Raw genomic sequence first — 11,581 nt, 5'->3', positions numbered from 1 at the left:
ATAGATAGATAGATAGATAGATAGATAGATAGATGATACATAGATAAATGATACATAGAAGATAGATAGATAGATAGATAGTTAGATAGATAGATAGATAGATAGATAGATAGATAGATGATAGATAGATGATAGATGATACACAGAAGATAGATAGATACATAGATAGATAGATAGATAGATAGATAGATAGATAGATAGATGATACATAGATAAATGATACATAGAAGATGATAGATAGATAGATAGATAGATAGATAGATAGATAGATAGATGATATATAAAATAAAGAATCACTAACCCTTTGTGAGTGTTCTGCTTGTATAGAATTGGAGCCTCTTCTTGCACTTTTCAATTGTACTGATGTCAAAGTTGTTGGCTTCCTGTCTCATGTGGCTGTGCAGACCTAAGATGCCCCTGAGTATCTTTAGATAAGGCTACACACCTGGTGAGATTGCATAAGACTTTGAGTCCTCACTGTAAATGACTAATACAAAAAATATGCTATATTGTTTCAGGAATCTCTTTATCTAATGCAGAACTTATGCATATATGTGTCATATTCTGAAAAATGTTCACATGTGAGTTACACCTGGGCTACATACACATAATGCAAGAGCACCTTTTCCATGTAAAGGACATATGCCCTATTACTATACTTTAAACACAGTATGATAGTCATCTTTTAGGACACATTATTTTGATTATGTCTATCTTGTCATTGCCATTCTCAACTGTGACAGGTGAGAGTTTTGGAAAGAATTGAGTACATTAAATGATGACAACACTAAGAAAAAATGAAGAAAAGAACTTAAAAGTATTCAACGTTTTCAATCACATATCAAAAGCAGGATAGGGTTTTATCCTATCTTGTTTTGCTTTCACCCTTATTGAGCTAAGATTTTCTCAAAGTAGGATAAGAAATACAAAGTAATATTTATCACTACTCCAGCCAGAATATCACTACTCTTCATTCTCACCTCTCCATTGTATCCAGTGCAGATTTTGCTTTCTGTGATACTACAATACAAGATATCAGACTCTAAGTGTAGGAAAATCTCTCTATAAGCATGCTATTCTGTCAAGAAAAGTTAAATATCTTATACACAAAACAAGGTGCTTTCATTGTAGCACCAAAAGCATTGCTAAAGCATCACATTTTTATTTATTTTCATTTCTACTTTCCTGTTCCTCGTTGTGAAAAAATAGGAAGATACAGTCACTTATGAAATATAGCAATTTATGAAGATAACACAAAGATAATAAAAATAATGGAAAGTAAAACTAGATAATTTTAAGAGTGAAATATAATAAAAACTACTTTTATTACAAATTTTTAATTGTTTTAAAATTTAAAAATCCAATTGCTTATAACAACTATTGTTAAATTCCTACCATCTTGTATAATGAAGCTCTGTATCATTTCCAGTTTTTTATTACTTATTATTTTTAACTGTTTGATCAATCTTGCTGTCTTACATCTGGCAATCTGATCAACTTCGCTGAAGATAACAATATGTAATATAACAACCATTGTTAATTCCTATCATCTTGTTTTGAAATCCTGTATTGATTTTGTATTGTTTTGTGGTCTTCACTGTTGTTGTTTTGTTATTTTTTTCTCTTTAAAATAAAAAAAATTTAAAAACTAATTGCTTTAGATGCAATTTGTTTTGTTTTGTTTCATTTTGTTTTGAGACAGGACCTCACTATGTAGTTCAGCTTGGCCTTGAACTTGTTTATGAAACCCAGGCTCTGCTAGAATTCACAGTGATCTTCCTGCTTCAGCCTCTAGAGTGCGGGGATTATGGGCATGTGCCACTAAATCTGCCAAGATGCAAATTTAAAGATGAAATAATTTTCTCATTCTTCTTTATACAATTCAGTGGTTACATAAGAATTAAATAAGAAAAAAATTAGGTCTAGAACTGTTCAATGAATTTTTTTTATTAATAAACAATTGAATATAATAGAAAAAACCATATGATTTCATTTAGATTTCCTGTAACACAAGAAGATTTAATTTTTCAGTTAGATTTAGAATTAGCAAATAAAGGGTCTATTAAGTAGCAAGTTACATTAAAATCCATAAAATTTTAAGAATATCATTAGTTTTGTAGGTTACTTTGGTGCTGCAGTTCAACTGAGGATGTTGCACTTGCCAGGCAGGTGCTGTGCCACTGAGCTGTGTCCTCAGCCTGACTTTAAAATTATTTAGGGAAACATTTTTATGGGAATGCAAATTTTATAGAAGGGATTTTTCTTTATGCTAAAAAAAAAATACTACCCTGGAAATGTCTCATTGAAAGAAAAACTTTCTCCTATTTACTGTGGGATAAAGAAAGATTAAGTACATGCTTATGAGAATTTCTACATTAATTTGCTTGCTTTGTTTATAGTGCATTTCTAGAAAGAGAATTACTGAGGTTTATTTTTCTCTGATTCACAGTGATAACAATATATCCCAGACTAAGAGAGAACATAACTATTACAATAACTTTTATTCCTGTGTCTCAAGCATTGTTAGAAACTGTGCGGTCAATTAGAGTTAATGATATTAACTCAAGAAATGGAGAAGTAACCAAGAGAAGCAAGAGTGATGACTTCGGGTCAGAGAAGGACAACCGCAAAAGGAATGAATGACAATAAGTAACAGAAATATAAAGGAAGAGAAGAAGTGAAACTGCAGTCGAACAGGAACTTGAACTTCATTTATCAATTAGGGAGGGGAAGTGTTGCAAGGCAGGTCCCCCAAAATCCTTACGAGAACATAGCACGAGTGAACGAGTACTTTAACGCAGCCCGGGGATGCACTCGGAGTTTCCTGAGTTTTCCCCTGAAAAGCTGAGAGGCCTGTCCTTTCTGATGGGCTCAGGTTATTGATGTGGTCAATAGAGTCATAAAAATTTTACAGAATGACTTTCCCCAGATTTAGTCTTTGGGTGGGTGGCCTGGTAGGAGGGCTAGGATGATCCTTTCACAGTTAAATGGTAACCACTTTGCATACAGATTCCTGTTCTCTAGGTTTTGAATATTTACATAAAATAATAAGATATATTCCCAGATGTTGAATCTATGGCAAAAATTTTTAAATTATTTTTATAATACATAGACAATATAACATATATATGATATGATATATATATATATATATGTATATATCATATCATATCATATCATATCCTTCAGAAAAAACAAGCATTTTCCTCAGTGTTTCTGGAAAAAATGTATTTGGGAGAATAACTGTACTGGAATGACACATGCAAAGGAAATAGCAAGCAAAAAAATTATTTCATAATTGTAGCTACAATACTGACCAGTGCAGAAGGCCAGTGGGATAATACTCAGCAAAGGAGGGGCAGAATCTATTTTTGTGACTATCCAGGATTCCCTACCTTCTTTTCTAATAGCATCCTGAGTTTCCCACACAGACATAACCTTCCCCATTCCTAATTGCCATGATTTAAGGGAAGCCCTAGTTCAAAAGACAGGCAAGTATGTGACTTGGGCCTGGCCAATTAGAGAGTACACCTCCATCATCCCAGTGATCAGTACTGAAGTTGACCAATCAGAACAATGCCAGGAAGTATGTGGAGAAGTTTGTCACTACATGAGGAAAACCTGTCTAAGACAAAAGCCATTACCATGAAAGAGATGACCAGAGTGATACCTTTTTACCTTTCGTAAGACACCTAGAACCAGCTATGTCTGAATTCCAGTATCCAGACCTTTCAGCTATGTCAATCAACAAATTGTCTTTTTTTTTCTTAAGCCTATTTGACTTAAAATTTTATTGACAATCAAAAGAATCTTGACTGATATATGAAATACATGAGAGGAAGACACCAGATAATAGAATACTTCCAGCTGTAATCTAAGACACTGGACACAAAATCCAAGACTATACATAAGTCTCATATGTTGGTAAGAATAGGGTTGCCCACAGTTTGAAAGTTTAGGGTTATTGAAAAAAGTTTTTCACCCAAAATTTGGATATTTAATTAGCAGTGCAATGTTCAGCAAATAATTTAACCTTTCAGTCCTCGACATTCCCATGTGTAAGTAGAGATAATAGGATAATAGTACTTCCTTTCAGGGCATTTGTGACTGTCTGATCAGATAATTTATATGTGAGAACATAGTAGGAGTTATTTCCTTGTCCATTCCATACTCTAAATGCAACCGGAATTTACACAAAAGAAATTACACAGCTCAAATAAGTCCAAGTTGTTTTCGGAACGTCCTCATGCAATACACAATCCCATACTCATTCTCAAAATCTGTATTCTTTGTCAGTGCTGCCTATCCCTTCCCAACACACTACTATTCATGACAGGATGTTACAACAACCAAGAAAGTTTGTATTTTGAGATAGGACAGTAAGTTAACTTCCCCTAGATAAGACAGCATATGGGAGGGCAAACAGGTCACAAATCAACCCTCAAACACATTTAGAGAAACACGTTTATCAGAAATACCACATCTGTAAAACTGCATATCATGAACTACAGAACAGAGTTTGCTGTACATTCAAATGTGAAAAGAATGACACTAAAACTGGCATTTACACAAACATATAAGTAAATATTGAAAGTAACCAAACTGTTTAGCAATAGCTTCTCCTCTCTCACCTTTTCTCACACCTTGGACTTGGCTAACATAACTGCACTGTGCAGGCTCTGGCAAAAGTACTGGCAATTCCTCAACACCCACATGGAGTAGATTGCAGGCACAAGTTGCCTGACCTCTCCAGAACTTTTACCCTACTTGCTTCTGCCCTCTTGCAACTTTATCCATCCACATCTCCCTGTGACAGCCTTCCTGGTTTGCCTCCCTGCTCTCTGATCTTCACACTGGACTCTTCTTCAGGTCCAGCTCCCACTTAATGAGTTCCCTGAGCTCAGACCCTCTGTTGGGTCCTAGATCCATGCTTTGAGCTTAAGAATCTTGATGGAACTAATCTTGATGGTCCCCACTTGAAGTTTTGCAGTGATGTTTCAAACACATATACTTCCAGTCTTGCTTTTCCTGCTATGCTCCTTTATTCGATAGTAGAATTTTCTAGCCAGTAGTGACCTCACAGACCTTCTGAGTCATTCTAGATTCTGTATCACCCAATCACTCAAGCAACCAGTGAAAAAAACTCATAAACTCTACCTTCAAACCTTTTTCTATTTGACTTACATCTCATTTATTTTTAATATAGGTCATTATTTTTCACCAAGAAAGAGAATCTAATATGATCTACTGCCACTGACCTTATACCCCGACCCTGTTCAGTACTCATATCATCGCTATAGAATTTCATTTTTCTGACGTGCAAAGTTACTCGTGACTCCTCAGAACATCTATCATCTCCATCCTTTTCTCCTTCTCACAAATGCCCTGCCATACTTTAACCATTGAGAAACTCTAATTTATACCCAACCTCAAGTTTCTGTCATCTCCACTATGAGACTTCTGGTGACTACAGCTCCTTTTTCTCCACCATACCCTGAAATGCCTTCTCCTATCATGCCTTCATCACTTATGTTTCCTTAGATTGTTTTCCCTGCTTCATTTGTTGGATTATAGACATTCTGAGGATGTGATGTGTGTAATACTCATCTCTGAAGATCCAAGGACTAGACACACAGTAGGCACTTAATATTCATGGGAAGAATTATTATGTGTATATATCCAGCATGGTTAATACATAGAGAGAAACTGTGGAGAATCTTGAGCACAAGCAATATAGTGACAGGGCAAACTATTGGTGCTGGGTTCATTTTGCAACTGTGACACAGTTAGGTGATACATAGGAGTGCTTGTCATAGAATGGGATGGAAACTCTACTCATAACAGACAACACATGTAACATAACATGGCAGATGGCATTTTCCAAAAGAGTCACTCCAACATTTCCCATTGCATATGTTCTTGGACAGTGTGAACTTGCCTCTCCTTCATCAAGCATTGAACTCTCCACCTTTTTGAAATTCTGTTTGACCAATAGAATTTGACTATTCTTACCAAAAGAAAATGGCAGATGTATAGTGTACTCATTCTGGCCAGAGCTCTTCACCGCCCTAGCCACCTATTTCCTGCTTTTTGAAACAATGTGTGGAAAAAACTTCTGCCATTCTTGAAGCCCAAACCATTTGGAGAAGAAAGGAGTAATGTGAGAGAAGGAGCACTGGGGAACCTGACCATGAGTGAAGAATTCATCTCAGACACCAGCAGAGCTATCAGGTGACTCCGAGCCCTGAGTCATCTTTTGCAATAGCAAATTCCAAGTGGGAAATGACCACTAATGTCCAGTCAACCCACAGAACCAGAAAGAAATAACAAATCACAGCGTAGAGCCCTAGTTTTGAAGATGGTGTGTTACACCACAGTAGATCACTGGAACACATAATTTGGTTTTCAGTTTTCTCTAACACTGTTAGAAATTCTAAATTGGACAAAGGAAAATAAAGGCTAGCTTTCAAGTACTAAGTCATCTATGAACCTTGTGAAAAAAAGAATTCAAAGCCAAAAGCAATAAAAATAGAGCAATATCTTAAAATCTTTTTAATTACAAATATTTATTATCTATTAAAAATAAAAAGATAAAATAAATCATTATCTACTTAGGAGCTGGGGATTTAGCTCAGTGGTGCAGCACCAGCCTGGCAAGCATCAAAAAAAATCTGCTTAAACTGAATGGGTTAAAACAATTATAACATATCACCACAAATGAATTAATATGGAATGATGCCATAAAATAAATTAAATTGCAAAATAGTAAGTACAGTGATAATCCTATTTTTAGTGGGATATAGATTTATAAATTTAAGGAGAAAATTAAAAAACACACCTGTATCTGATAAGCTGGTTGACAATGAAAACTTTGCTTTTACTGTACTTAGTCATATTGATTTATTATTGCTACCATATATATCTTTAAGAAAAACACAGATCTGAAAAACATAGATGTTTATGAAGCACTTGATTTTTACCTGTCCTCCCGCGTCCTTGGGTCAGCCTTATCTTAGGCTGTCTTTAAAGTCATGAATCTCTACTTTTATTTCACTCTAGCTTTATACTATCATAGAATTCTGGAGTGTAAATCATGCCATTATTCTTAGGTATCACACTATTTGACATTTCATGTCTAAATTTCTTGACCAAGCAATTGAGTTCTCCACAGTTTTGTTCTAAACTATGAAAACATTTTCCCAGTTTCTTAAATATTTGATTTTCATTGAGTAAACTACACCCAACTGTGCCCTATTTGGTGTGCATCTGCGCCATTTATGATCTCTTCACCCGGTGGGTTTCTCCACTGCCCCTGAAGTCCACATCCCACTATCCTTTGTCTTCTCTATCAGAAGTGTATGGCACACAGGCACATTGTTCTGCACTTTGCATTTCTCATTTAATACATTTGCTGTTTTAACCATAAGTACTTATAGAGCATTTATCATAAGTCAAGAACTGTTGTAGGTATTGGAAAAATAGAAATAAAAATAAATAAACTAATGAGAACAAGAGAGAAAATAAATACACTATGTACTATGTTAGATGATAAGTTTTAAGTGTAAAATAATGGTGATTAAGAACTTGTCGCTCCCTGGGGACATAGCATTTTAGCCGGAGTGAAGAAGAGTAAAATCTGATTATACAATGTTGTGTCTGATGGGTTCTAGGAATTGCAGAAAACCTTGTAGTTGCAGCAACATAAGCAAGTGACCTATTAGTATTTCAAATATTTTTATTCATGATTGAATTTTAAGCTTAGAATTCCATAAAATTTATATGATTACCATGCATGGTTCATCTTAGCTTCCTCTACGTATCTCAAAATCTAATAAATAGCCAGTATTCAAGTGTAAATAAATGATAAATGGATATGGAATGGAATTAAAAAGTAAATGAATGAATGAATGAATGAATTATGCATAAGGCACATGATGTACACTAGGTCCATGACCAGTGCATCTGCTACATTCCAGCTCCAGCACGCTCTCCTACATGTCCAGACGGTCAGCGCCTTCAGTTCCTCAAGATTCTTACTCAAAACTCACTTTGTATTGAAACTCCTTTGGCCATCTTTTCTAAACTCAGCCAATTAACAAACATAAGTTACAAAAAACTGAGGCTGGCTTTTAAAATCATTCTTGTGCTCTACTTATGCTTCTGAAATGAGGAACGCCAGTATTGCTACACAATTTCAAGAAAGCTGGTGAAAGTCCCTGTAAAGCCTGACTGAGCACAAGCAAATCTCCAGCCTTCCACAGTGAAGACGGTGCAGTGTGCTTCGGCAGTTCTGAGGAGCAATAGAATATTCACTAGGGGAAGGTCTGTGTCCATTATACACTGACAAGCATGCTCCAGTTTTCTCAAGTACGGACCTGTCACCCCATAACATACACATGAGTCAGAGGTATGTTTTACTACAGCTGAGGAAGATCTCAGTTCAGAATTTCCCGTTTGTCTCTCACATGCCACGTGCACACATGGTCAGCCTTTTAAGTAAGATTCATATCCATTAACATAAAGTAGGGGCTGGGGATTTAGCTCAGCGGCAAAGCGCCTGCCTGGCAAGCGTAAGGTCGTGAGTTCGGTTCCTGGTACCGGAGAAAAACCAAAACCAAAAAAAAAAAAAAAAAAAAACATAAAGTAAACTACGTCCTATTCTAGATGAAACTGCAGAAAAGAGAGCACCTACGGTGTTTAAAAGCTACAGAGCTGATTGGCAAGGAATGTAAAATTCTTAAAGTCAATTCTAGTATGCTTGGGGTAGCTTCCCCACCATAAGCAGAATTTACTGAATCTAGCTTACTGTATCTTTGCTAAATCTGACTCTGGTTTTATCTTAATTGAAATGAATACTTCATGAAATAAAGAGCTTCTTTCTGAAAATTGCTTTCCATTTAACATGTGTTAAGGAAACTTGCTCCTTAAGCACATCTGATCCTGGCTCAGCACACTGAGACAGTCTATTCACCATCTCATTGCTCCAACATTGAAACTTTTAAGATCTTGCTTTACTAAACACACTCAAGGGCATCTTGTGTCATATTTCTCAAACCCTGTGAGTTTACCATCCAGTCCTCTCGTGTGCACATCTTGCTGTTGTTCTTACTGCTTCTCAGCTGGTCACAGAAGAGCGCTAAGAAAGCCACTCCTTTCTCTTCAGCACATCTGAAGCATGGCGTGTCATTTTTCAGCAGATGCTACAAAAGCATTCATTGATCTCTTAGGCATTTAATACACAGAACAAAGTCAAAACTGAGCTTGTAATTATGTATGTTTTTGTCTTTTTGAGACAGGGTTTTGTTATACAATTCAGGCTGACCTTGAGCTCACTTTGTAGCCCAAGCTGGTCTCAAATTTGCAATGATCCTCCTGACTCAGCCTCTCAAACGCTGGGATTACAGGCATGTGCCACCACACTCAACTTGTAATTGTGCATTTTTAAATCACTAGTTTACATAGCTTTACACAAGCTCTTCCATGTTACTACTCTAGAAAGAATATTTCCCAACTGCAAAAAATACTGCAGGAAAAATTCTGACCTAGAAACTTTAAGCAAAATACTTCTCTTTAAACTCTAATATTGGTGCACAACTCTAACCTTCTAAGTCTATTTTGTGACTGAAAATTGTTTCCAATATTTTCTATGCTGACAGTGACTACAAATATATAGTAAGAACTAAAATTATACATCTTTATTTGGTTTTTGTTCATTATAAGTACTTAGTCATCAAAGACTGAAACAATATCAATGTGAAAGAAAGTGTGTAAGTTAAAAGTGTGTAAGTTATCTGAAATGGTAAGGTAATTTTATTTGGAAAGAATGCTGAAATTATCAGAATTCTATGACTTTATGGAGAGATAACTTAACAATTTAAACAAAATAAAAATTTTTATGCTCCATGGATAAATAATCAAAATGTATAATAGAAAACATTAAAATTATTTTAGATTGTTATCTGTTTCTAAAAATTATTTCTCATCTTTTTATTCTTCAAACTTTAAAAGTTTCAGAAACAAAATTAATTTATAAAATACAATTACTTAATTGCCAAAATTATTTCAGTGAGTAGAAATAATATTCAATCCTGTAGAAGTCACCATAAAATTTCTCCAAATAGATCTAGTCATAGAATGTAGAATATATTTCATGCTTCTATAATACATCATTAAAATTTGGATTACTAAATGAAATACAACTAAGTAAACTAAAGACAAACATTCTATGTTTAATTTCTTCAAAATCAGATGAGTACATTTTCACAATGCCAGGTACAAGGGTGCATACACGAGGGTGTTCAGGACGAGCAAACTTATTTAGATATCTGAAATGTAAACCTGATTCCGGTGAATTGTTCCATGGTTCATCAGCCAGAATTTTTTAATAAGTCCCTCATTTACCCAGGGTTTAAGAAACTTAGCAACTTTCTGTTCTCTTCATTCATTTAATGAATTTTTTTCCCCATGTGTTTTTGAAGTTGGGGATTGAACCCAAATTCACGTTTACAACTGAGCTACACCTACAGGCCTTTAAGCCAATATTCTTCCACCGCCCAGTGTCAGTCACTGTGCCAGTCCTGAAAGCACAGCAGTCACCAAGCTGGGAAATATGGCTGCCACAGAGTTTGCATTCTAGTGAGGAAAGCAGGCAATGAGGGGGCAAACCAACACTTACCCGTGCAAAGCAGTAGAGGCTATGAAGAGAGCAAACAGTGCCTGAGATACGCCTGGGGCACTCATGATGCTGCAGGTCCAGTGTCCATAGAAAGCCACATTACAGTGAAGTCTGAATAATGTGACAGTCAGGGAAAGCAATAAGCAACATTCAGCCTTGGCTATAAAGTGTTCAGATGGGCATCGGCCATGAACTCCTTCTGTAAATAACAAAAACTTGACAAAATCATGTGAAGCAACTGTGTTCAGTCACAGCACACGGACGGTGCCTGGGGCTGACCCTCCAAGGCAGGAAAAGTTTACTTTGTGCTTCATATTTATCTCAGATGTCTGCATGGGAACACTTTCAAAATTAAAGCACAGAAAAGGTAAGCACCCTGCAAGAAAGAGAGCCCTAAGCTCTGTAAGATCTCCTGCAAAAGACGACTACAGAGACAAAGAAAGAATTCAAACTCCAGGTCTGCTGAGCAGTCTGCAATCTGTCCTACAGGAAGTGGAAGAGAAATGCCTCAGAAATCCAGAGAAGAGCTGTCCCAAGGCCATGAAGAGATTAAGTTACCTGAGCACACATAGGCAACATTCCACAGGCCTGGCACAGAACAGCTCCTGTTGAAAAGAGATTCCAGAAAAGACATACTTTAGGAGCAGATCTCCTATAACCTGAGAGGCAGCACTACTCTAACTGCCCTAAAAAAATCTCAGCTCAGTCTTAAGAAGTTGAAATCTATGCCTCTAACCAATGTGCTGCTTTCCGGAAGATCCGGCACTGTTATATGAGTGTAACATGATGAAGATTCTAAACACCAGCACTCACAGCACATGGAATACAACACTGATTTCAATTATTATGAGTAACACGCACTGAAAATGTACATAAAAATGAAGAGAAAACGTCAGCCAATACAAA

At 36.0% G+C, this 11,581-nt stretch overlaps 1 long non-coding RNA gene across 1 annotated transcript in view; it reads right to left on the bottom strand.

The window, feature by feature from the left end:
• The window catches only part of LOC106147167, a 107,262-nt gene extending 96,115 nt beyond the window's left edge, over positions 1–11,147 (bottom strand). The window contains exon 1 of the long non-coding RNA XR_001231948.1: positions 10,676–11,147. This is a non-coding gene — a long non-coding RNA (uncharacterized LOC106147167). The remainder of the gene's footprint in view (positions 1–10,675) is intronic.
• Between the last annotated feature and the right edge of the window lie 434 nt (positions 11,148–11,581).

This window comes from Chinchilla lanigera, unplaced genomic scaffold (assembly GCF_000276665.1).
Source record: "Chinchilla lanigera isolate Chin_1 unplaced genomic scaffold, ChiLan1.0 scaffold00007, whole genome shotgun sequence".
Lineage (NCBI taxonomy): Eukaryota > Metazoa > Chordata > Mammalia > Rodentia > Chinchillidae > Chinchilla > Chinchilla lanigera.
The sequence above is the reverse complement of the archived record's forward strand: the minus strand, read 5'-3'. Positions and strand labels throughout refer to the sequence as shown.